Raw genomic sequence first — 14,390 nt, 5'->3', positions numbered from 1 at the left:
TATGACTTCATTCAGATTCTACTCTGTGGCCTTTGTTCCAGATGAGAGAGATGAGAGGAACAGTCTCTCTGTAGACGTCCCTGTAGGCTGATACCTCCACCCAGGATGTGGCCGTCAGATCACCATGGCTGTGTGTGTGTGTGTGTGTGTGTGTGTGTGTGTGTGTGTGTGTGTGTGTCTATGTAGAATGCCTTTTATTGTCATTATACACATGTACAACCAGATTAAAAGCAACTCCTTTTCCAGTGTCAACATGTACAACCCCAAATCAGAAAAGTTGGGACAGTATGGAAAACACAAATAAAAAAAGAAAGTAGTGATTTCTAAATGTACTTTGACTTGTATTTCATTGCAGACAATGTCAACACAAAATATTTCATGTTTTGTCTGGTCAACTTAATTTCATTTGTAAATATACATCCTTTCCTGTCATTCAGACCTGCAACACATCCCAAAAAAGGTTGGGACAGGAGCAATTTAGGGCTAGTAATCAGGTAAATTGGTTAAATAATGATGTGATTTGAAACAGGTGATGTCAACAGGTGATTGTAATTATGATTTGGTACAAAAGCAGCATCCAAGAAAGGTCTAGTCCTTTAGGAGCAAAGATGGGCCGAGGATCGCCAGTTTGCCTACAAATACGTGAGAAAATTATTGAAATGTTTAAAAACAATGTTCCTCAAAGAAAGATAGGAAGACAATTGCTTATTTCACCTTCAACAGTGTATAACATAATTAAAAGATTCAAGGAATGTGGAGGAATTTCAGTGCGTAAAGGACAAGGGCGCAAGCCTAAGCTGAACAACCGTGATCTCCGATCCCTCAGGCGGCACTGCATCAAGAATCGTCATTCATCTGTAAGCGATATCACCACATGGGCTCAGGACTACTTTGGCAAACCTTTGTCAAGTACCACAATACGTAGTTACATCCACAAATGCCAGTTAAAACTGTACTGTGCCAAAAGGAAGCCCTATGTTAACAGTGTCCAGAAGCGCCGTCGACTTCTCTGGGCTCGGAGGCATCTGGGATGGACCATCACACAGTGGAAACGTGTACTGTGGTCAGACGAATCAGTATTTCAGGTATTTTTTGGGAGAAGTGGACGCCGTGTGCTCCGGACCAAAGAAGAAAAGGATCATCCAGACTGTTACCAGCAACAAGTCCAAAAGCCAGGGTCTGTCATGGTCTGGGGTTGTGTCAGTGCCCTTGGCAAAGGTAACTTGCACTTCTGCGATGGCACCATTAATGCTGAAAAGTACATAGAGATCTTGCAGCTGTAGCGCTTCCCTGAGGACAGCAGGTCCATCAGATCAGAGCAGGGTGAGAGCTGTCCTTGGTGATGTTTTCAGCTCTACTGAGACAGCGGGAGGTGTAGATGTCCATCAGGGAGGGGAGAGGGCAGCCAATCATCTTCTCTGCTGCCTTTACTACTCTCTGGAGCCTCTCCCTGTCTGCCACGGTGTCACTGCCACTGTGTGTGTGTGTGTGTGTGTGTGTGTGTGTGTCTCTGTGTGTGTGTGTCTGTGTGTGTGTCTCTCTGTTTGTGTGTGTGTGTGTGTGTGTGTCTGTGTGTGTGTCTCTCTGTTTGTGTGTGTGTGTGTCTGTGTGTGTGTCTCTCTGTTTGTGTGTGTGTGTCTGTAGCAGTAGATCCAGTTGTGTAAAGATCTGAACTGAAGGCCCTCTACTCTACTGTGGTTTCTTGGGTCTAATGTTAGCGTTGTGCTAAGCTAACCTGTACAAAGCTAGAGGTGTGTGTGTGTGTGTGTGTGTGTGTGTGTGTGTGTGTGTGTGTGTGTGTGTGTGTGTGTGTGTGTGTGTGTGTGTGTGTGTCTCTGTAGAACAGAATAACCACTGAATCATATCAAACAGTTTCACACGTACCTTTTGATTTTATGTGTCCATATTTAGAAATACTCTCCTAGAATACTGAAATACTTTAAATATGTGAATGTAACCTGAGAGTCTTTTAAGAGTTTCTATTGGTGGGTTTGACTGGGCATGGCCACGCCCACATTCAGGAGCTGCAGAAGAAAACAGGTGAAAGGTCGACGGGAGGACAATATGAGGGTTAACAAATATTAATTAATTGAATATGCAGAAAGTTTGATATGATGTATGAATGAAATGTGTGGATCCATGTGTTTAGACCCTCAGTATTCAGGCTGCAGTTCCAAGTATGTAATACAGATGTAATATCAAATGTGACCACAAGATGGAGTCATAGAGCAACTTTAACATCCCATCAGAGTCACCTGAAGTTCCAGACTGTAAATCACTTCTACATGCTCTGGATTCTTCACGTGCATTAGTGTTCTCATGTTGAGTCATGTAGGAGAATTCACCCTGAAACCCGTTTTAGGAGAGGAACACATACTGACTACTATTAAATACAACTCTGCTGTGTGGAGGGGTTTCTACTCTGAAGGTGTGTTCACCTGTAACAACACTGATGACCACTTTCACATATTTAACCAGCATCATATGATCTATTTAATCATCTACACTTTAGTCCCAAAATGTCAGGAATACAACATCTTCATTACAAAACTATAGTTAGTAAACATATGGGCCAGTAAACATTGACATCGAGCAAGAAGAATGTTTTTTTTTTTTTTTACTTGCCCGACCGGAGAAGTGATAAAAACATTTTTTATATAACAGACTGGAGTTACTCCTCTCTCTCTCTCTCTCAGGTTAGATTAATATCTCTTTATATAACAGACTGGAGTTACTCCTCTCTCTCTCTCTCTCAGGTTAGATTAATATCTCTTTATATAACAGACTGGAGTTACTCCTCTCTCTCTCAGGTTAGATTAATATCTCTTTATATAACAGACTGGAGTTACTCCTCTCTCTCTCAGGTTAGATTAATATCTCTTTATATAACAGACTGGAGTTACTCCTCTCTCTCTCTCTCAGGTTAGATTAATATCTCTTTCTGAAACAGAAAACCCAGAGTTTCCCTCATGTCAGTGTTAACAAACTCAGAGTTTTCATTAAACCTGCTTTCTGAAACGGGCCCCGGTAAAAGAAGAAGTATTTACTTCTCTTGTCTGCAGTGACAACATAGTCCACTCTTTAGAAGGTTACTATGTTTAATCAGGTTTTCACAACTTAAAAGTCTTCTATTTAAAGTTTGACAGAAATCTGTTGGGTTTCTGATCTACAACTTTGAGAGTATGTTCATATAGTTTCATGTGGTTTCCTAGTGGATTTGTCAGCCTGATCCCAGCTGTGAAAGAGTTGAGTCAGTTGAGACTCCATTTAGAGTTGAGAGAACAGAGCAGGAGGAGGAAACTGAAGGCTGAGGCAGGGTGAGTGTTAATCCAACATTTATTATTTGACTGTTAAAGTCTCTGAGTCAGTTTTCTCCCTGTGGACTGGAGAGGAAAGAAATGTTAGAATGAAGTCAACAGTTTGATTGTTGACACAAAGTCCTGATTGGCTGAATAATACACAATAAACCTGCTGGAACTCCAGTAAAGACAACTGTGTGTGTGTGTGTGTGTGTGTGTGTGTGTGTGTGTGTGTGTGTGTGTGTGTGTGTGTGTGTGTGTCCTGTTCAAACTTGTTTCCTCTAAATGTTGTCAGCTAACAGTCAGTGTTCCTGTTTTACCTCCCAGACTGACTTCAGATCAGAAGATGAGTGATTTGGAGGAAGAGGAGGACGGAGCAGAGTCTGTAGTATCTGGCTGTCTGTCTATGAAGAGTGACCGGTCCAAACGTTATCCTCTGAACTTCAGTAATGAACCTGGACCCTCAGACACAAAGTAAGAGACTGTTTTACTGTCAGCTGACCTGTTGAAGATGATGCATTGAAGATGAAGACACAATGTTCTGCTGAAAGAATTATATTCATGATGCAGAACTATTAGTGCAGATACTGTTTCTAACTCAGATGGATCTTTTCTGGATTTTAAAGCCGAATGTTGAAGTTACTTCAAAGATTTTTTGTAACTATTTGAAATCTGAAAAAGTGTGTCAAATGTGATATTTATTTTCTCAAAATTAAAAATCTATTTAAAGTTTCACTTTTCACAGAATTTTTCCGTGGGCCCATCATGGAATATTTGGCGATTCCGTGAAACTGCCACAGATTTTGAGTTAAGTGAGTTAAGGGGCCGTGTTATTTCACAGAATTCTGTGAGGTCAGGTTGACACAACACATCAGACAGCAAGCAACAAAACAAGACCAACCTGCAGGCAGGCAGCCAGAGTCAGCAGTCAGTCAGCAGTCTAATGTAGTCACATATCTGATCATCTATAAACCAGATCTTCAGCTGACCAGGAAAGGAACAATAAGTATTTACTTCTCTTATCTGCATTAACAACATATTCCAGTCTTGAGAAGGTTACTATGTTTAATCAGCTTGTCCCAACTTAAAAGTCTTCTATTTAAAGTTTGACAGAAATCTGTTGGGTTTCTGATCTACAACTTTGAGAGTACGTTTATATAGAGTTTCAACTGGTTTCCTGGTGAATTTGTTAGCCTGGGCCCAGCTAGTCAAATAATATGTAAAATGTGAGATATCATCTCTGTGAGACTAGTAAAACACGATAGACAGATAACAGGCAGAAATAAATACACGGACATGTTGCAGTTCAAACTTTGTTTTTGTGTGTTTGGTCCACTGCATTAGGGTTTATCAAAACTGGAGTCGATAGAACAGAGCAGGAGGAGGAAACTGAAGGCTGAGGCAGGGTGAGTGTTAATCCAACATTTATTATTTGACTGTTAAAGTCTCTGAGTCAGTTTTCTCCCTGTGGACTGGAGAGGAAAGAAATGTTAGAATGAAGTCAACAGTTTGATGGTCGACACAAAGTCCTGATTGGCTGAATAATACACATTAAAGGGGTGACTGAATGCAAAAGCGATGTTACCTTGTCATAGTGTAATAATGACAGTTTAGTGAGTAACAGTCAAAGTCAACAGGCAGTCAGCAGTCTAATGTGCACATATCTGATTAACTATATGCCAATAATAACGAGAAGTATTTACTTCTCTTATCTGCATTGACAACATATTCCAGTCTTTAGATTACTATGTTTAATCAGGTTTTCCCAACTTAAAAGTCTTCTATTTAAAGTTTGACAGAAATCTGTTGGGTTTCTGATCTACAACTTTAATTAATGGACTTTATTAGTATAGTAACTTTTCAGTGACATTAATATTTAAACCCATTTCCACATTTCCAACTATCTGTTGGCGTCAGCTTTTTCTAAAAACAATTAAAATATTCCCCATCTTCATCCTTCCATCCTCACCCTCTCAGCCGGGGTCGGGTCGCGGAGCCACATCTAAAAGTCAAAACTAAAACACTAAATGAAATGTGTGGATCCATGTGTTTAGACCCTCAGTATTCAGGCTGCAGTTCCATTAAGTAATACAGATGTAATATCAAATGTGACCACAAGATGGAGTCATAGAGTAACTTTAACATCCCATCAGAGTCACCTGAAGTTCCAGACTGTAAATCACTTCTACATGCTCTGGATTCTTCACGTGCATTAGTGTTCTCATGTTGAGTCATGTAGGAGAATTCACCCTGAAACCCGTTTTAGGAGAGGAACACATACTGACTACTATTAAAGATAAAAACATCATCAATATAGCTGTAGACATTAATAAATAAAAGATTTGTTTTTTAAATAGAAAAACTAGATGACTAGTTTAATTAATTTTTAAAGGCAACAAAGCTTGGAGTCGCTTAAAAAAAACAATATTTGTGAATATAAAATGTACTCATAATATATATTATTGCACGTTAGGTCTGTAATCTCTCTCAGCAAGTTGTTGCACCATGATTCCAGTTAGTTTACATCTGCTTCCCCGTGAGATCCTTTATTTACAGTCTCCTGCCATAGTAGACCCATAGAGAAACGTATCAAAGTAAATATCTACGATAGTAGACCCAGTGTGAGGTAATCCTGTCAGACCGTACGAGTTTCTCCCAGAAGGATTGGACCGTTTGGACGTTGAGAGCAGCACGGCAGAGAGATTATCTACAGAGAAAATCACATTTTCAATCAATATTTGAAAGTTAAACGTTATTATTTCATATTAAAAACAATATTACTAAAGCATGTTATGTCAATGTGTAGTGAGTTTAATGTCAACATCCCAGTTTGCTCGCTATATTAACGTTAGCAAATGTTAGTGAAGGGATCAGTTTAACAATTACTGTTACATCTCAATATTTATCTTACTTGACATTACTTTAGACATTATGTGTATTAGACCGCTAATTTAGTTACTCATTTGTTAGTGAGTTATCTGCTAATGTAACGTATCGTTAGCCGAAGTCTGCTGCTGTGTTGCTAAGCTACTGCGTTACGGGTTCTACCGGGAAGCTCTGCAGGAGGCGGATCCTGCCAGTTTGGACTTTTTCAGTTTGAGCACGTTTTTCTCCCATCCAGGAATACTGTCTGGACTAGCCAGACCTTCCTCCGCAGTGCTGTGGAGGAAGGTCCAGCAAAGCGAGACTACAAGTTAATCAATGTTACGTTTAGAATCTGTATGGGCTATAATCGCTGCTGGAGAGAAGAGTAACGTTGTGTTAAGGTAACGTTACATGAACAACATTTGTGTCAGTGTGTAGAAGGGATCCTGGAGGATCTATCTGTTTATATAACTATCTGTTTATATATCTATCTGTTTATATATCTATCTGTTTATATATCTATCTGTTTATATAACTATCTGTCTATATATCTATCCTGACCTGCTCAGAGGATGAGCCACCAAAGATTCCAGAAAAGTGGAAGACAAAGATGAAGACCTACACAGACTACCAGATGGGTAGGTAGTAAACTATTACGTCCCACTCCAGGCATCGGTTAAACCTGTGATTGTGGTGAAGCTGGCAGAAGCAAAGAAAGCAAAGAAAGCAGCACTGTTAACATCTGCACAACAAAGTTTCCACTTTTTCACTGACCATTGTTGACACTCCAGGCTTTGGAGATACAGGAGGCATAGAAAGAGACGAGGAGATCATTGAACATCTGCGCAATCTCTTCTCTGCCGAGTGTTTCAGTGAAGTTGATGCTGTGTGTTTCATAGCTCAGTCTGCTTTAACACAACTCACACCATCACAGAAATGTTGGTTGGATTCTGTGCTCTCAATCTTTGGCAAAGATGTGGCAGAAAACATCTGAGTTCTGGTGACATCTGCAGACGGCCAGCAACCACCAGTTCTAGAGGCAATCACTGCTTCAGGTGTCCCATGTCCTAAAACATAAGACGGGCTTCCAGTTCACTTCAAATTCAATAATTCAGTGTTGTTTTCAGACAACAAATCATCTGCAGCAGACAGCATGAGTGAGCATGATAATGATGATGGAGGATTTGATCAGATGTTTTGGAACATGGGAACAAAAGGCATGAAGAGGTTCTTTGTTGCTTTAAATGTCATAGACACCAAAAGCTTGACAATGACGAAAAACATCCTCAGAGAAAGAAAGCAGCTTGAGAAGTCATATGAAGAATTGCAGAAGCACGTTAAAACTGGGCTAGCCACAGCGAAGGTTGAAAATCGTTGTGTGAAGGCTGAGGTGCTCTCACTGATAACGACATCTAGAGAGTGTTTCAACAAACTTAAAGAGAAAACACTGAAGCCAGATCCTCTCTCCCGTCCCGAGTACATTGACATGCTTATTGAGGGAGAGAGATCTGAGGCCAAGCCAGGCTGGGAGCAACGAGTTCTGTGCCTAGAAACCATTAAAAGACAGATGACAGAGGGGAGAACCATGAAAATAAAAATTATGCATTACAGGGACACGGAGTCTCGATACTGAGAGACTTAGACTTACATGACTTTGTCTAAGAAAAACTCAATCCTAGATAAAGCCTTTTCATTCATACAAAAGTATTCCTGCAGAGTTATTTGCATGTGCTTTTCACCAACAAGGGAAACGCAGAATAACATGTTTGGTGATAAATATTTAGGTGTGACCACATTTTGTTTTTGGACCATTAACTTTCTGTCACCATTACCACCAATGGATAAGTCTGCAGCTCCAGACTGATCTCATGAAATGGCATATGTATGACATGCCAATTCGTATGACATTATTGGCGTGTTATCAAGATGCATACTCGCTTTTTAGCGTGTTTATCAACGCCGTTTGGCTTCCATTGACTTACATTATCTTGCGATTCCGTGTGAATTAATGCCGTAGCGAGTAGTATGAAAGGGCGAAAATCTGCGTAGGGAGGTTGGTCGGGGGGGAGGATAGGTCAAGCACAGGACTTTCACCCAGGAGACCGGGGATCGTGTCCCACGTGTCACGTTTCTTTCTTCTCGTGTTAACATGCCAAGTGGCGATAACACGCCAAGTAACGCCACGAGTCTGAGACTCGGACTCGCGTCGCACTTAAGTCGCACAAACAACTGACTTCAGGCTTGACTCGGACTCGACCCAAAAGACTTCAGACTTTACTTGCGACTCGACCCAAAAGACTTCAGACTCGAGCTTCGAGACTCATCAACAACATGTTTTCATGCAATTATTGTTTTTTAAATCTAAATTTATTCATGTATTTGTATTTTCTTTTATTGCCGCATATACGTTGGGGAAACGTATGACGAGCCTCATGTCCCCTGCCCTCTGCCGTAATATGCAACGTAACGAATGCACTATGCCTATATGTGCGTGCACTCACATAAAAAAAATACCTTGACATGGTGACACCAAGTCCTCCTGGAGTTGTGCCTTTTGTCATTAGTTTTGCTTTCAATAACTTGGTAAACAGTGGCAGTAAGAGAACAGCTACATGCAAGGTGTGTGACACCAGGATAAATGATGCCGGATCAACGACGTCGGACTTTATCAGGCATCTCAAAACACACCCAGATAGGTTAGTCACTGGATAATGTGAAAGAGATGTTACATTTAGCATATATCGTCACAGGTAACAAGCTAACCATCGCTAAGTGTTGTGCTAATGCTGGGAACAGGCAAATAGTATCGTTATAGTTAGTGGTTGCTGAGGCTCAGACATCCATGGCCCTCAGGAGGCGGGACACACGCCCCCATCTCCCCAGGACCAAACTGTGGATGATTTGTAGGCTATTAAGTGAACAAGGTGTACCCGGTCCACCAAACACTGGGCCGTCTTGACTGTCTTAATTCTGCACATATTTCTGTTGCTGTAGCCCTATTTACTATTTAATTATTTCATCCATGCGTGGTGCAGCGGATCAGCTGCCGTGGAGACGCTGGCCTCACTAACCTCTCCTCCTCTGAGTCGGGTCTCCCTCGCGCTGGACTCAGTTTCACTGAGCGTACTAACACTTAGAAAATAAATGTCATTACATCAGTGAGTTCAAACTGCTTATTGTGTGTAATTTGGACTGACACTGAGATGCATATTGTTCTGTAACTGGTGTGGTGCTGCCACTATTCTCTTGATTTCCACTTCGACATTAGACATTTTTTTGAGTGAAAGAGACGTTACATTTAGCATATTGTCACAGGTAACAAGCTAACCATTGCAAAGTGTTGTGCTAATGCTGGGAACCGACACATTGTATCTTTATAGTTGTATCCGAGGGCTAGAGGGATGTGTTAAGTAGACCCCATCAAGTTATCCTACAACTGATTTTAATACTGTACTGTCTGGATGGTAGCTAGAGGACATGCTTTGAATTCATAAGATTTAACAATACAGTATTAGGGACAGATCAGATGGACAGAGACTTGAGACTTGACTTGGACTTGAGCTCAAAGACTTGAGACTCGACTTGGACTTCCAAAAAATGACTTGTGAACATCTCTGTCGTTTATGTCCGCTGTATACAGTGTAGACATACACGCGGATAGCTCAAAATGCGTACAGATAACACGCCACTTGGCTTAAGAAAGTGGGCGTGTATGTTTATGCCAAGTCATGATGTCATGTTGGCAGCTCTATCTCTGCAAACCTGAACATTTGTATTTACATTGTTAAATTCAGGTTTTCAAACAGCAATATCAGCTTCTTCTTACATTTTTAAGTTTCTTTTATCTACTCTTCAATTTATTTTCTCTGAGATATGAAAAACATAATTAACGTGAATAATGTTAAAGACTTATTACTGATGTGTATTCTCATTAACATGTTATTGTCCTGTCCTCCTGAATCATAAAGGAACGTTTTTTTGAAAATATATTTTAATCAGAAATACAAATTTTACTATAAGGAGGTTCATAAAGGTTAAAATACATTTCTTTTCTTTAACCCTGTTCATATTTTTAATAGGGATGCACCAAATACAGGATTCTGGTTTGGATTTGGCCGAATATTGGGCTTTTTGACGGGGTTGGGTTTCTGCAAGAATTTCGTTCCACTAAACCAAACCCTACGCTTGCATTACGCGCGCTACGCTGGTCGCCGTAATGACGGCGCCGTTGATTACGGGGAGGTGTTTACGTAGGTGGAGTGTTCAATGCAGTAGGCTGTGAGGAAGTGGAAATGGAGAAAAAGTGTAGTTTGGCAGTACTTTCAGTCAAAAGAAGGCCATTCAAGTCCAGCTACATGTTCAATCTGTAATGCTGATTAGTCTGGTGGTGGCGAGGACCCTAAACTATACACAACATCACCGCTGTTACAACATCTGGTAGGAAACATCTGAAAGAATACGAGTTGTGATGAAGGAATCTACAGACAGCAGCCAAAATGCAGCAACTTCAGGTACGGCAAAGGAAGGACAGTCACTGTTTACTTCATTAATGAGTTTACTGTGTTCATGGACTGAGGATGGGACGAGGATTCAGCAGAATCTCAACCAGGGGATTCAGGATTCAGCAGAACCCCAAAAATCTGGATTCGGTGCATCCCTAATTTTTACACTGGGTTAACAGCTTCCTGCTCAGTTTAACATGTTTATCCACTATTAGATTAGATATTAAGTTTGTTTTCTTGGAGATTTAAAAACATGAAGACAATGTGCATCATTTAAATGACTCCTGATACTGATGTATATTTACTACATGTTATTGCCCTGTGGGGTAATATGATGGCTGCCACTGAAAAATGGAGAAATGATTCAATAATAAACAATAACTAAATGTTATTATGCCTCAAGTGTTGTCTGTTGTCCTCTGATGTGTCAGTGTGGCTTTCTTTACTCTCTGCAGCTCCATTTTCTCTTCCAGGACCTTTCAGGTCAGGCTGCTGACGTCCACTTCAATCTATCTGATAGAAACGCTGCAAAGTAACTGAGTACATTTACTCAAGTACTTACTTAAGTAACTAGTTAAGTTTGGAGGTACTTTTACTCTAAACTTAAGTTTACTTGAGTATTTCCATTTTCATTCATACCTAAAACTTCTTTCTACATCTCAGAGGTAAATAGTGCTTTTTACCTCACTACATTTATCTTACAGCTATAATCACATGCTCCTACTGCTCTTCTTTATTTAGTTTTCTTTAAACAGCCCGATATCTGACTGTCAGCCATTAATGTCAGTTCTACTCTCTGAAAACTAGCTTTTTAATGATAATAATTTATTTCGGTGAAATGGTTTCATTTTCTTTCCAATCCAAATTAATTAATAAAGCACATTTAGAACGACCAGGTTGACCAAAGTGCTGGACATTGACATGATTTAGGACAGATTATAAACACACGAGTAACAAAACGAACATTTAAAAGGAGTAACAAACTGGAAAATGAAAATGCAGAATACAACTCTCAAGCAGGTTTAAAGCCCAATGAATAAAAGTGAGTTTTAAGTCATGATTTAAAAATGAAGGAAGGCTGGGGGCCAATCTGACATGCAGAGGCAATTCATTCCACAGCCTTGGGGCCACGACTGAGAATGCTCCATCTCCCCTATTTTTGAGCGGTGTTCTAGGGACAACAAGGAGTTGCTGGTCAGCTGACCTTAATGACCTCAGAGGAGCGTGTGGCTTCAGTAGTTCAGCGATATAAACTGGGGCTTGACCATAAAGAGCTTTAAAAACAACAACAGAATCTTAAAATGGATTCTAAAGCAAACCGGTAGCCAACGAAGGGAGGCAAGAACAGGTGTAATGTGATCTCATTTACGAGTTCCGGTAAGGAGTCAAGCTTGAAATACTGCTCTTCTTCATTTAGTTTTCTTTAAACAGCCCGCTGTCCGACTGTCAGCCATTATGTCAGTTTTACTCTCTGAAAACTAGCTTTTTAATGATAATAATAATTAAAATACACAAAATCTTGCTCAGAGAAGATGTATTGATCTTTGAAACAGCAGCGTTGATCTCACCACAGCTTTCAATCATATTATGCAATCTTCTTCAGCAGATGGTTCGGTTTTCACCATAGACTGTTAATATTTTAATGGACAGAGCATGTGTGACGTCACCCATTGGTTTGTGGAGATCTGCTATGAGTCGTCAAGTTTGCCGTTACTGGCGCAGCCATCTTGGTTGTGGATGTGAGGATTTTAGACGAGAGGGAGGAGCCCTTACACTGTACGTTACTTTACACGCTTTCACTAGCAATCACATAATAGCCACACCCTAAAACACCCCCTGCTTTATCACCGATTTTAAAATCAATGAGACCATAATTAAAAAAATGAACATCATTCTATGTTGCAGAAGACTTAAAACTATCGATTGAGACCATAAACTCATTATGAAAATGTTTACTGAGGTAATAAATCAAGTGAGAAGTGGGGCACTTTCTCATAGACTTCTACACAAACCGACCTCCTTTTAGCAACCGCACGTGTCGCCCCCTGCAGGAATTCAGATAGAAAGCAGGTTTAAGGAGTCTCCCCCTGCTGGAATTCAGATAGAAAGCAGGTTTAAGGAGTCTCCCCCTGCAGGAATTCAGATAGAAAGCAGGTTTAAGGAGTCTCCACCTGCAGGAATTCAGATAGAAAGCAGGTTTAAGGAGTCTCCCCCTGCAGGAATTCAGATATAAAGCAGGTTTAAGGAGTCTCCCCCTGCTGGAATTCAGATAGAATGCAGGTTTAAGGAGTCTCCCCCTGCAGGAATTCAGATAGAAAGCAGGTTTAAGGAGTCTCCCCCTGCTGGAATTCAGATAGAAAGCAGGTTTAGTACTTAGCCGAACCGAATGCTTTGTCCATTAATATTATACAGTCTATGGTTTTCACTGATTCATTAATGTTCACATTTCCATTTTCTGAGCACTTTGAGGACTTCTCGTCCATGTTGGCTTAAAAATGATTTCCACTTGATTTCTTGTTCATTCTACCTGGTTTTCCATGTTAGTTAGCAAGTCCCTTTCACTGCAACCCTGAACTTCCAACCCAGTGTCACGGCAGTTCTTTAAATGGTCACATAATTTAATCTATTGAGTCGTGTACACGGACACGTTTATGTTATAGTTTTCGTGATATCAGAACGTTTTTTAAACTAATACATTTCAATGGCAAGCATCTTTCCTGCCAGGTTCACCACCTGCTCCTTGGCTGGTTAGGTTTGCATTCTCTGTTTGCCAACTTGGTTCTGACCTTTTGCCTGTTCATGGGATTAAAGAAATTGGACTTCAGTAAGACTTGCACTTAATTTACTGTCTCGAGTTGAGCTTTTGGGTGACTGGAAACATTACAAACTGGTGTGGTTTGTGTATGGCCCACGAAAGGCAACCCTGTGTGGTACGATGACAACACACAAGGGTCAAATATACCTTGAACTCTGGCTCCTTTTTGAGCTGTTGATTTGGGGGGTGAAGAAAGGAAGGAAGTAGGAACAAGTATTATAAGATTAAAGAAGAGAGAGAGCGACAGAAGATAGTTAAGGTCATCCTCGTTCATACTGTTACTATTTTATCTGCTGTTTTGTTCTCCTTGTATATTTTTGTCTGGTGTTTTATCTTTGCTCTCTTTACTTTGACTGTATTTGATTTTATTTCTTTGACTGAAGCCCTTTGTGACTGATGTCTGTGAAAGGTGCTATATAAATACACTTTGCTTACTCTAACGGGCATGTGCCTGTATATTGAGAGGTGGAGCAGCACTGAAAGAGAAGAGCTTCTACGTCACATTTCCCATTTACTCAGATGAAAGTGAAAGATAGTCTCAGATACTGCAGTGCTGCGGTGGAGACAAGTCTCTGTGTTTCTCTCTGAAGAAAAAGTCCACAGGATCCATCAGGTTTTTGTCAACAAAACAGCAGAATCTGCGCCAACAGCTAGTGAGTATCTGCCCAAATTTAGTCAAACCAGATTCTGACTTTTTTTTTACGTGTACATAAAATGTAAACAATGAATCTCCTGCATTTTCAAGCTTTTGGTCTAAATGTCATACCCAAATTAAAATTGGTACAGCTCCCATATACTTTGACACTCAGGGATGTGCCTGGTACCACTGGAAAGAAAACACTCTCAAGTTTTTGTTCCAAGTGTCAGAGTGATTCTAGGCCTTACTGACACAGAGTTACAGAGGCTAGA

At 40.4% G+C, this 14,390-nt stretch overlaps 1 long non-coding RNA gene across 1 annotated transcript; it reads right to left on the bottom strand.

Annotated features, from left to right (window-relative positions):
- Positions 1-250: 250 nt before the first annotated feature.
- LOC116059036 lies at positions 251-1,235 on the bottom strand. Its single transcript, XR_004107187.2, has 2 exons — positions 914-1,235; positions 251-821 (listed from the first exon to the last, which is right to left on the bottom strand). It is a non-coding gene; the product is annotated as an uncharacterized LOC116059036 (long non-coding RNA).
- Positions 1,236-14,390: the final 13,155 nt, after the last annotated feature.

The sequence above is a fragment of the Sander lucioperca genome, chromosome 11 (assembly GCF_008315115.2).
Source record: "Sander lucioperca isolate FBNREF2018 chromosome 11, SLUC_FBN_1.2, whole genome shotgun sequence".
Classification (NCBI taxonomy): domain Eukaryota; kingdom Metazoa; phylum Chordata; class Actinopteri; order Perciformes; family Percidae; genus Sander; species Sander lucioperca.
The sequence above is the reverse complement of the archived record's forward strand: the minus strand, read 5'-3'. Positions and strand labels throughout refer to the sequence as shown.